Genomic DNA, 13,361 nt, shown 5'->3' with positions numbered 1-13,361 from the left:
TTTTAATGAATCAGAAGACAGGAAATCAGCCTCCCCGCCCTTCCTTAAATCCGACCCTGGGCTCCTATGAATTAGTATGGATTTGTCTTTGGTTGGGGTGTGAGTTTGTCCACGTGGTTTGATGCGCAGTCATTATATATCCAAGTGAAGAATGTCCTCAAATCTTCGGTTTAGCTCGTCATATAATCGTACGTAGTAGACCTCTTTAATCAGTAGTGAGTGGAGAGTTAATTATTCTTCCAGTTATCCGATTGGATAAACTGGCTTTTAGCAAAGAAGTTATTATTAATTGTTTACAATTATCATCTTTCTGTGGACCCCCTACTGTCGTTTCAGGGTCCGCGGACTACAGTTTGAGAACCACTGCATTAAGACTAAGTAGTGTAAGAGGATTGGACTAGGTTATTTCCCTTGACAATCAAATGCTCTACCGGGTACTTACCGGGAAATGGAAAGCTATATTTAAACTGATGGTAGGTGCTTTCGGACTTAATAAGACCCTAAGATATTTGAGATATGGGGCCTTTTATAAGTGCATATATATATATATATATATATATATATATATATATATATCAGTGCTAAATAAGTAAAATGATGGAACTGGCCTCTCCCTTGATATCCTGCTAAGAACAGCTGCTGACCGGGAAAAGGGGAGGGATTTGGTTAGGCGAACTATCACAGCGCCCCCTACGACGAAAGTCAAGGGACAGTTGATGAACTATGGCTTCCGGTTACCTAAATGGGTTCAATTGATAAACAATGAAGGAGGGGATAGTGAAATGATAGGGCCTATATATAAAGTGCAAGTATTATTCCTTCCTAGCACCTCTAGCTTATGCAGCCTGTACGTAAATCCTGCACTGAGTGGTGGCTACCTAGCCTTCTAGTATACGCCTCTGCCATGAAGATAGTCCCGTGTTCTATCCCGATTCCGTTCCCGTCCCGCTGGGGGTTGACCAGGGGCGTCCTAGTCATGCTATCTGAAATAATAATATTAATAATAATAATAATAATAATAATAAATCAACCGAGGGGATAAAAACAACTGACCTCACAGACACCTTCAAGGCCCTTAACATTCATAGAAACATTCTCGTGGTCTGTCATAAGGCGGTACTGCTGCAGACCTGCCACATCATCAGAAAATTCCTCAGTGGAAACTGTTAAAGGGACTACGATGAATTTTGTTTCTCTTTTTAACGAAACTCGACCCTGGCAGCGCCAGAGAATGACTACTAATTTGTTTCTAACATAATAATAATAAGGCTTGTCTTCGAATCCGAAGATTAGTGAGGAGTGCAGTATTTCCGGTGGCTGCGCAGCCCCATCTGTGACCTACATATTTTGCCACATCCAGGGCAAGCATAACCATTGTCCGCAGGTGGTCGATTTAGATTCTCTTTTCGTTGTATGCGTTTGTCCTTGCAGCGAATTTTCTTTTGGTCTCAAATTTGTATCCCGCGGCCTTCGTGAGTGACTCCATCTGTATCGTTCTGAAGCCGCATGCAACCAGGTGCTCTCTTCTATGTCAGCCAAGGAAAGTTGAAATATTTGGGTGTTATAATGCAGGAAAAAGTATCATGGAATCCCCCATACTGACGACATTATTTTAAAAAATCAAAGCATTAGGATTTAATAAAATAAATGTTTACAAACAAGACAAGAACATAAAACTAAAAATGCTTTTCAACTTTGGTTAGGCCACTATTAGAATGTTCCTCCTCCCTTTGGGTCCCCTCAACACAAGAAAGCATGAAGTAACAGACGCAAAATAGACCTGTAAGATTTTTAACCCTTAAAACGCATGAGGAAGTTTAGCCTCTAAACATCAGAATTGTAATTCCATTTTGTATGCACTCATTGTAAAACAGCTCAGCGCTTTAAGGGTTAAGAAACGAATGTTCACATTTGATTAGAGTAAAACCGTTACAAAAATCACTAAATTTAGACCAGACGTCTATAAAGTAAAGTAGAAATAATACATAAAACACTGAACCAAAATTTACACAGACCAAAAATAATACCTAATAAAATACTCAGACACAGACAGTGCGTCTCTCTCTACAACAGGAACAAAACCAAGACAGTCTTCTCGAATACAATCGCTATCAACAAATCGAGCGTCCAAAGACAGGGTCTGAGATATTATCTTATCTTATCATATATAATACAGACGTTACTTCAAAAAAGAAGATGATTACTTCCTACGCGTCATGCATTTAGTCATGCATATTAACCAATGACTTAAATTCTGCCGAGTCATTGTTTTTCCTGGCTAGCTCAGGCAACCCATTCCATGCTCTAATAGCACTAGGGAAGAAGGAGTATTTGTACTAATTTGTCCTAGCATATGGGACGAGGAATGTGCCTTTATCTTTGTGTCTTTCAGAGTATTTTATTAAATTTTGTTTTTGCATTTGAAGATTATGGTCAAGTGTTTTATGTATAATTGCTACTTTACTTTTGAGTCTTCTGTCCTGAAGGCTTTCTAAATTTAGTGATTTTACTAAAGGTGTTACTCTAGTCAAATGTGAATATTCGTTTGTTATGAATCTCAGCGCTCTATTTTGTGTCTGTTCCAGTTTCTTAATGTTTTCTTGAGTTGAGGGGTCCCAAACAGAGGATGCATATCTATTATTGGCCTAACCAAGGTTAAATAACATAGATATTTGCAGTTTCATTAAAAAACAAACAGCGAATACAAATCATAATGCTGCTGCTGCCAGTGCTCGGTTTTGACTCGTGCCACGGACAAGACCGTTCTTTTATCCTGGTCATCGTAACCTGGGGGACATGTTTCACCTGCTATTTGATCTAGCGCCTTTATCACCGACCAAAAGAAAATCTGAAGAGATCACCTGGTTGCATGCGGCCTGAGAACGAGACAGCTGGAGGTCACTCACGAAGGCCGCGGGATGCACATTTGAGACCAAAAGAAAATCCGTTGCCGAGGACAAACGCAGACGACGAAAAGAAAATCTAAATCGACCACCTGCGGACAATGGTTATGCTTGCCCTGGTTGTGGCAAAATATGTAGGTCAAAGCTGGGGCTGCGCAGCGACGGGAAATACTGCATTCCTCACTAATCTTCGGACTCGAAGACAAGCCTTATTATTATCACCGGCCCTCCGCCAGACCGTAGATACATTTAATAAGATGACTGCACTCTTCACTCTTGTCCAAAGAAACTTTCAAATCGGCCACACCGAAAGACAGCTGACAATGATTTCTCCTCAAATGCAAAAAAAAAAAAAAAAAAAAAAATCCTATTCTGGGCCTTAACTAAATATTATAATAACTATAAGTATAATAATTACTATAATAATTTATTTGCAAATGAAAAATAGTTCACTCCCTTTATAGTGCAAAGAATTGCAAGCCTATAATAAAGCGTGCATGGTCGGCCATCAACTCCTTATCTTATCTTATCTTATCTTATATAATACAGACGTTACCTCAAAAAAGAAGATGATTACGTCCTACGCGTCAAGCATGCACTCCTGATTAGCCATTGTAACTTATTACAATAATAGCTTATCCTCGCAACTGTAATTCAGTGGAAGCACTTCTTGTTTCATTTCTACTTAAGAGAAGTTAATTTGAAGGTGTACAAAAAAAATGGCTAAAATTGGACTTCTCAGAATCCAGAATATAAATATATATAATGTGTCTCGTAAAAAGTCGGACATTTCTGATTTGAGAATTTTCTTAACGACACGTTCGTATGTCGCACTGGGAGGACACTTGATTCCAATGAATGTGTCTAGGGAAAAAAGAGACAGGGTGGGGGGTGGATCTTTTTGGGGGGGAAAGGGTGGGCAGTAAGGGGAGAGAATCTGGAGGGGGCTGGGAGAAAAGTAGTAAAGGGCGAGGGGAGAGAAATCAAGCTGTGAAATGAAATCATGGAATGCTGACCGCAGGAATGACCACCCAACGATTTTTTCGCTTCTGTTTGCTGGACTGTTGAGTATTAAAGGATTGCGTAGCACTCTCGTTGGAGAAGTTGTAGGCTGCCAGTAAAACTTGTACATTGAAGTGAAGCATGTGATTCAGTGTTACATGTTGATTAGTCAAGGTAGACTAGACGAAATGACAAACTGTCTCGCGAGCCAGATTTTTTGGCCTCTGTAGAAATGTGGATTAAAAAGGTTCACAAATTGAGATCAATTTAGCCTATATATTATATTATGATCTGTTCTCTTTGCAACATTTGGTTTGATTAAAAGTGGCCAATACCAGAAACACATCCACGGTCACAGCCACCACTGTTACATAAGATCTGAAAGAAGTGGTCGTCTCCTTTCCATTAGGACTAAAACTGAAAGATTTAAAAACTCCTTTATCCCACTGTCGGTCAGAGTGTTACAAGATCAGCTGTCGTCATCGAGAAGTACATAGAAGTCAAATTCATAAAGCGCTTGTTGTGAATGTGTATGTGTTTTCGTGTGTGAATGTTTTTAGAATTTTTAATCAATATTGTTTTTGTACAGTAGTTTCACTGAGCTTGTCAATTGTAGTCAAACTGAATTACCATTTGATTGGATCAATAAAAATTTATCTTATCTTATCTTATCTTATTTGTAACCACCAGACACTGCACCGTTTTTAAACTGTCTTTCTGCTTCTAGTGTGAACGCCATCTGCGATCCAGGTCCCCTTCTCTATGCTTGCCTTCCATGGGAACTATCTCCCTCCCCCACTGCTGGTGTCGATTTAGAAGATCTTCTTGACGTGCTAGAATACATCAGCATTTCTTTAGCAGTGTACGACCAGCAGCTCTCCTGCCTTCTGTTACAAGATCAGCTGTCGTCATCGAGAAGTACATAGAAGTCAAACTCATAAAGCGCTGGTTGTGAATGTGTATGTGTTTTCGTGTGTGAATGTTGTTCGAATTTTTCATCTATACTGTTATTGTACAGTAGTTATGCTGATGTTGTCAATTGTAGTCAAACTGAATTTCCATTTGATTGGATCAATAAAATTATTATTATATCACCACACAATATATCTCGTGGATCTCAACTCTGGGGCGGACTGATAAGGTCATTGTGTGTGCAACCTACTGGCACATGTGGCTCAGGCAAATCACACAGGTCAACGACTGTCAATGGCTGTCAAGGGACAGTACTGTTAGTACACGCAAATATGACCCGTGTTATGGTCATGTGGTCGAAAGCCTTCACGGGCGAGAGACAGTGTGTAAGAAAGGGCAGTGCAGTCCAGGACAGCAAGGCAGTAAGGACGTTGTGGTACGATGCGAGTCCTCGCTCTCTGTCACCGCTAAAGTTACGTGGGGTAACTCTAGTCCGACTTGCAGAAATTAAAGAGTTATCTTTCCATGACATTTTCATCGTGGCGTCCCGTATAGTTGGACCAGGGCGAGAATTATATATATAGAGAGAGATAATTATAAGATAATAATATAACAATACTATTTATGTACGTTTGCGCACTGATGTGACCTCTAGGGGATCCTCGAGACGACCGAAGAATGATTGAACATGGATACAACAAAATCTATTTACGGTTCAGATTCTAATTTCACACTCTACAAAGTACAGAAGTTGACAGCTTTGTTATTTTGGTGGTACTCACACGTAATAAAAAAAAAAAACCGACTAGAAAGTTGGCACTCAATGAGATCTGCGGTTGCTACGTATAAACATCAAGCCAGGCCTAAATACTTTCATACAAATCTCACGGACATCATCCAAGACATTATTTTTTTTCTTTTTTTCAAAAATTATATTCTCAATTATCGCCCCTTCAACGAGTATTTTCCCTTTACATTTTAAAACTTATATACAAGGCATTTACCTGACGTGGGCCAGTTTTGAATATTGAATATATGGAAAGTTCCCATGTCAAAAAAGTTTGAGAACATCTGCTATATACAACAGAAATTACAAACAAATTGTCGAATAATCTGCATTTTACAAAAAAAATATTAATCTTTCAATTTTTATTTTTTTTTTTGGGGGGGGGGCGGGGAAGAAGTAGTTTCATTTCTTATTCCATATACTAAGTCAAATTCGTATAAGTTCTCTTTCTTGCCTAGTGAAGTTAGAGCATGACATGGGTTGCCTGAATCAGCCAGGTAAACCAACGACTTAGCAAAGTTTAATTCATTGATTAACATGCATGTTTAGATTGACATAAAGAAATACGTAGGACGTAATTATCTTCTCTTATTGAAGTAACGTCTGTAATCTAAAAGATAAAATCATACGCTGTTAACTTATTTATAATGACACTAAAATACTGAGATACTTAGACGCTAAGATACTTAAGCATTAAGACACTACACTACTAAAGGATTAAGACACGAATGTATTTAAGTATTAAGACACTAACAAACTAAAGTATTAAGACACTATGTACTTAAGATTTAAGGCACTAAGATACCTAAGTATTAAGACACTATTATACTAAAGGATTAAGACACGAATGTACTTATGTATAGAGATACAAAGAGACTAAACCTTAAGACAATAAGGTGTCAAAACACTAAAATATTAACACAAATATATTAATATATTTAGACACTAATTAGGCAATAAAATACTAGGACAACAATATATTAAGACACTAAGATACTAAAGTATTGAGACACTAATAGGGTGTCAAGAAACTAAGATTCTCCGCTATTTCGGAAACTAAGATAACAAAGTATTTAAGCTATAAGAAACTAAGATAACAAAGTATTTAGGCTATAAGAAACTAAGATAACAAAGTATTTAGGCTATAAGAAACTAAGATAACAAAGTATTTAGGCTATAAGAAACTAAGATAACAAAGTATTTGGGCTATAAGAAACTAAGATAACAAAGTATTTAAGCTATAAGAGACTAAGATAACAAAGTATTTAAGCTATAAGAGACTAAGATAACAAAGTATTTAAGCTATAAGAGACTAAGATAATAAAGTATTTAGGCTATAAAAGACTAAGATAATAAAGTATTTAGGCTATAAGAGACTAAGATAACAAAGTATTTAAGCTATAAGAGACTAAGATAATAAAGTATTTAGGCTATAAAAGACTAAGATAATAAAGTATTTAAGCTATAAGAGACTAAGATAATAAAGTATTTAGACTATAAAAGACTAAGATAATAAAGTATTTAGGCTATAAAAGACTAAGATAACAAAGTATTTAGGCTATAAGAGACTAAGATAATAAAGTATTTAGACTATAAAAGACTAAGATAATAAAGTATTTAGGCTATAAGAGACTAAGATAATAAAGTATTTAGGCTATAAGAGACTAAGATAATAAAGTATTTAGGCTATAAGAGACTAAGATAATAAAGTATTTAGGCTATAAGAGACTAAGATAATAAAGTATTTAAGCTATAAGAGACTAAGATAATAAAGTATTTAGGCTATAAGAAACTAAGATAACAAAGTATTTAAGCTATAAGAGACTAAGATAATAAAGTATTTAGGCTATAAGAGACTAAGATAATAAAGTATTTAGGCTATAAGAGACTAAGATAATAAAGTATTTAAGCTATAAGAGACTAAGATAATAAAGTATTTAGACTATAAGAGACTAAGATAATAAAGTATTTAGACTATAAGAGACTAAGATAACAAAGTATTTAAGCTATAAGAGACTAAGATAATAAAGTATTTAGGCTATAAAAGACTAAGATAATAAAGTATTTAGACTATAAGAGACTAAGATAATAAAGTATTTAGGCTTTAAGAGACTAAGATAATAAAGTATTTAGGCTATAAGAGACTAAGATAATAAAGTATTTAGGCTATAAGAGACTAATGTGGTGGGTTTGTCACAGAAGACAACTAAATTCTAAATGACGAAAGCAACTCGTAGGACGATTCCAAACTTTATTGTACACTAAAGACCTGCAGCCATACGTGAACACATGGTGTAGAACCAAGCACAAAAGGGAGTGGTGACGACTTAGGTCCAGTAACATACGGACATTACAGCGACAAGAAATGCCGGTCGAATGGACAGTGCCCACGTTGGTCTGCCTTGTCATGCGCGGACACAAGGTGCCATCTAGTGGGAAGGGTCACGTGGATATCGGGGTGGCCGGTGTTTCCTGAAAAGGTATCCACTCCACTACACTAAGATAATAAAGTATTTAGGCTATAAGAGACTAAGATAATAAAGTATTTAGGCTATAAGAGACTAAGATAATAAAGTATTTAGGCTATAAGAGACTAAGATAATAAAGTATTTAGGCTATAAGAGACTAAGATAATAAAGCACTAGGCTTTTCTGAAACTAATATGATATTAACACAATAATAAGGTGTTTTAACACGTGTTGTGGGTAGGGCACAGAAGAACTAAATAAATGACAACGTAGTTCTGCAGCCATACATAAACACATGGTGTGGAACCAGGCACAAACAGGGAGTGGAGACGAAGTAGGTCCAGTAACGAACAGACACTACAGCGACAAGAGATGACGGTCATCATCATCATCATCGAACTCCATTAGAGTGAGGGCTTGAGAGGCTCAAATCCTCTCTTGCAAAAGCCCTGGACAGAAACCCTGCTGTCTCGCGTAGTGCATAAATGTCGCCATACAGGTCGAGAATTTTTAGTTTCCCAGACCTGTCGAGACGGAGATCAGCAAGTCTGGGGCAGTCAAACAGAATATGAGGTACGGTTTCCTCTTCTTCCCCGCGGCGGTGGCACCGTGAATCAAAATTTGGCCATAGTCGCGAGAAATATGAGCCAACAGGACAGTGCCTGTCCTGCTCTGTGCTATAATAGCTTGCTCAGGCCTGGACAGCCTCCACCACCGGGAAGTGCGGTCAGGGCGCTTCATGCGCTCCCAGACTCCACGGGACTTGAAACTTGTTTCAGCACTCAAACCACTTTTCCATTTCTGTTTTTTTTTGTATTATAGCCACGGCTTGATGAAAGCTTGCGGCCTGTTCTGTGGGTGGAATTTGCCCTCCCTGGTGGGCCAAGGAGTCTGCAGTTGTGTTGACGGTAGAATGGACAGTGCCCACGTTGTTCTGCCTTTTTACGCGCGGACACAAGACGCCATCTAGGGGGAAAAGTCACGTGGATATCGGGGTGGCCAGTGTGGCCTAAACAAGTATCCACCTCACTACACACAAAAAAAGGTATTTACATTCTAGGATGCTAAGATATTAAGACACCAAGATAATAAGATATTTAAATAGTAAGATACTAACATATTTTAACACCATTATTATTATAGCTTTTATATAGCGCTACTTTCATGCTTATAGCATGCTCAGAGCGCTTTTGGTCCAATCTCATTTGTGGACCGGTGGGGGGGGGGGGAGGGGGTATCTAGGAGTTGGTTTTCCGTGCTGCCTTTAGGCGCTCAGTAAACACAACTCTGCCCGAGTCGGGTGTCGAACCTCGAGCCCCCTTCTAGGTAGCCAAGCACTTGGCCTCTCGACCACGCTTCCCTTCCATTAAGGTGTTAAGACACTAGTCACTAGACAAAACAGTGACTAAGACACTAGGGAACTAAGATATTAAATACTACAATAACCTAAAACTAATAATGTTGTCTGAATTTACATATATTCTTAGCTTAAATAAAGAGGAAAGAAAGATTCTATCACTTCTTTATCTTGAATGATGATTTTAACAGCTAGTCTTGTCTAACAATATAATCAAACCAGTTCTTAAAAATAAATCTCAACATATAAACGGCATTATACAACAAAAAGGACGACATTCATGGTTTGGACAGATAATAAAAAGATTGTTCAACTCAGCCTGGAGATTGGAGGATCGATGGAAATATTTACCAAAAAGAAAACAAGTAAATGAGTCTGTGGTACAGAATGTTGTTCATTTTGTAAGTAGAGAAATGAAGCCATTTGTAAAATGTTTGTTTGGCATGTTCCGGATGTTCCTTCAGAGTTGAAGATAGTTTACTTCCTAGTCCAAACCTCCCGCAGGACGACGGGGGATGGGAGCGGGCAGGGTTTGAACCCGGGACCATCGATAAATCCGAACGACAGTCCAGCGTGCAAACCGCACGACCAGGCAGCCATCCTGGCGAGTATAAATAAAGATGAACGTGAAATATCCCATTAATTAATGTAAGTAAACATCTTCTTTTTTGAAGTAACGTCTGTATTATATAAGATAAGATAAGATAAGTACTAGAGTCCACGGGCTTATAATCAAATAGTTTCAGGTCAATTTCATTTCGTTTAACTTTTCATTCATATGGCCAGCGACACAAGTGTCCTAAATTAAAATGGCCCGCAGGTCGAAATAGGTCAGGCATCAGTGGACTATGGGATAGGTAAAGGTAAAACCTCGTTTTAGAAAACATCAAATTTTAAAAAGAAAAAAAAATCATGCCAGAAAAAAAGAAACTGTTAGAAATTTAAAAAAAAAAAAGGAAAGGGGGGGGGGGGTTAATCGCATTATCAAATATGACGTTAAAATTATCTTTAGTTGAAGGAGATTAAAAGCAATAAAAGACTTAAAGCATTTTGTGACAAGCTTTTAGACAACGTTGAGGATACTAAATTCCTAAAGGCTAATGCTTTGAAATGTTCCTATTAATGTATTATGTAAAGTTTTCCTTTCAGATCTTACTATCTATGGGGCAGATGATGTTAAGGCCATCTGTTTCTTGAGCTAATGGTTAAGGTTGTCATGTGGCCATCACAACGACCAACTGCATTTAACTTTCCCCAACTAAGGTCAGGTACCCATTAGAGTTGGGTGAACTCAGGGGCGTCCTAAAAATCCAGACATTTAAAAAAATCCCAGTCTTCACCAAGATTCGAAACCAGGACCCCAGGTTTGAAAGACAAGCGCTTACCCACTTAGCCACCGCGCCACCCATTAATGCTATAGGCCTTGTAGAATATTCCATAAAACAGTGATGCCCAACCTAGTTCGACCTGCGGGCCATTTTAATCTCCGACATTCGTGTCGCGGGCCACATCAACGAATATGTACAAAATCGAAATGAAATTGACTTGAAGCTCTTTGATTAGAAACTCTTGGATCTAGTACTTACAGTAATTAATGGGATATTTGAAGTTAATCTCTTTTTTTTTTTTTTCCAAGCGTCAAAATGGCTTCTTTTCTCTACTTAAAATGAGAGCAACATTGTAGCTACCTTAACCCCCGACTGATTTTCTTGTTTCTTATTGAAAAACACTCCCATCAATCAATCTTGAGGAGTAGCTTAACAATTTTTCATTCACGGCTCAAACCAACAATGTCGTCATACTTATCTTATCTTATATAATGCAGACGTTACTTCAAAAAAGAAGATGATTACGTCCTACGCGTCATGCATTTAGTCATGCATATTAACCAATGACTTAAATTCTATTAACCAATGACTTAAATTCTGCCAGGTCACTGGTTTCCCTGGCTAGCTCAGGCAACCCATTCTACGCTCTAATAGCACTAGGGAAGAAGGAGCATTTGTACAAATTTGCTTTATAATGGCGTTTAGGGCCTATATGTTATTCTGTTTTTAAAAAACAGCCACACTTTATTTTGCAAATCAAATATGTTGGTTCACTATCATGTTCCAGAAAACGTAAAGATCCATTCCCATTTCATAAACGCACATGTTAAAGGTCATCATACTAATCCATCAGAGAAAAATTGAGGGCTCTTACCTAGGTGAAAATGTTGGGGTTTTTTTTTTTTTGGAAAAAAAAAAGGGGGGGGGGGAATTTTCTAAACTTTGTGCAGACTTTTCGGATGGAAACACGTCGCGGGCAGGATCTGGCCCGCGGGCCGTATTTTGGGCATCACTGGCCATAAAACATTTCACATCCTGTTATGGCTATTAAAAAGGGAGTTAATCACCACAGCAGGAATATTGTATACAAAAGCTGAGTTATTCCTCTTTAATAACTGCGGTTTCATTGTAAAGTAAGTTTCTCTTCAATTACTATGTTAGTTTATATTTACAAAGAGAGACTCCATTTAGACTACAGTGATGCTCAAGACTACGGCCCGTGGGCTACATCCAGCCCGTGGTGTAATACTGTCCAGCCCCTCCATAATAAAGATATAGATGATCGCTTACATTGAACTTGTGATGATTTTTAAGATTTCAAGTAGCCTGCAATACATACGAGGCCGAAAAGGTTGAGCATCACTGCCCTACGGGACTGTCCATGTTCGCATCCTATTAGACAAGTATAAATGACATGATTGTATGCAGCTTTGAATAAATTCCAACTTTCACCATATCTTGTTTTTTTTTTGTCTTGTATTTTGTAATGTACTGTAAACGCACATATTAAAATGTTATAAATTTGCTTTTTTTTTTTATTGCTACTAGCCCAAACCCGGCATAGTTCAGAATGTAGTCTGATATTATCAGTAGACTAAATAATTTCCTAAATGTTACTTTTATTGCCTTCTGAGTTATTCGCTAAACAGGTACAGAGTTACAGCTGGGAGAGTTTGATATATACTGCAGGATTAAGATATCTTAGTTGCATTTTTTTCTTCGATGTCTTCCATCTACTTTTGTAACTAAACCTTGCTAGGGTGTCACGTGTCCAGCACAACGACAAGTATGGTCGTGCGGTTTTCGCGCAGGACTGTCGTTCGGACTTATCGATGGTCCCGGGTTCAAACCCTGCCCGCTCCCACCCCCCGTCGTCCTGCGGGGTAAATTATCTTCAACTCTGGAGGAACATCCGAAACATGGACAACATTTTACAACAAGCAAACATTTTCCAAACGACTTTATTGAGATATCTGGACCACTGAATTTAACAATTCAACTTAAACATATTCTTACATTACCTTTATTTTTGTCATCTCTACCAAAGAAAGTAATGATGATTGTAGGAAATATATACAAGATTAAATAGTAGGCCTAATAGTATTTCATTGAATCTCGAGAGTGTTACAACAGTGTTCGTTACACGAGTAGAAGTATCACAGTGTGTTACAATGCCATCTGTCGACATCGAGAAGTTCATAGAAGTCTAATTCATAAGACGCTGGTTGTGATTGTGTATGTGTTTCGTGTGTGAATGTTGTTCGAATTTTTCATATATATTGTTATTGTACAGTAGTTACGCTGAGGTGGTCTAGTGTAGTCAAACTGAATTTCCATGTGATTGGATCAATACAAATCTTATCTTATCTTAGCGGACACATCAGCCGTTTTGTTAGCGGTCAACTATGTCAAGAGACAATGAACGGACCTACAGGACAGAGTGCTGGTATGTACTATCCACGTGTAAATCCACTTTCCAAACTCCAAGACAGAAAGTTTAGGGAATTAACTGGTTACCTTTTTTTGTCTTCAAATTTAATAAAAATAAAAAACACTTATTAGTATCTGACTTTCAGTTTAACCTTCTGTATTTTCGAGAATGAA

Source organism: Biomphalaria glabrata, chromosome 16 (genome assembly GCF_947242115.1).
Source record: "Biomphalaria glabrata chromosome 16, xgBioGlab47.1, whole genome shotgun sequence".
Classification (NCBI taxonomy): domain Eukaryota; kingdom Metazoa; phylum Mollusca; class Gastropoda; family Planorbidae; genus Biomphalaria; species Biomphalaria glabrata.
Note: the sequence above shows the minus strand (reverse complement) of the source record.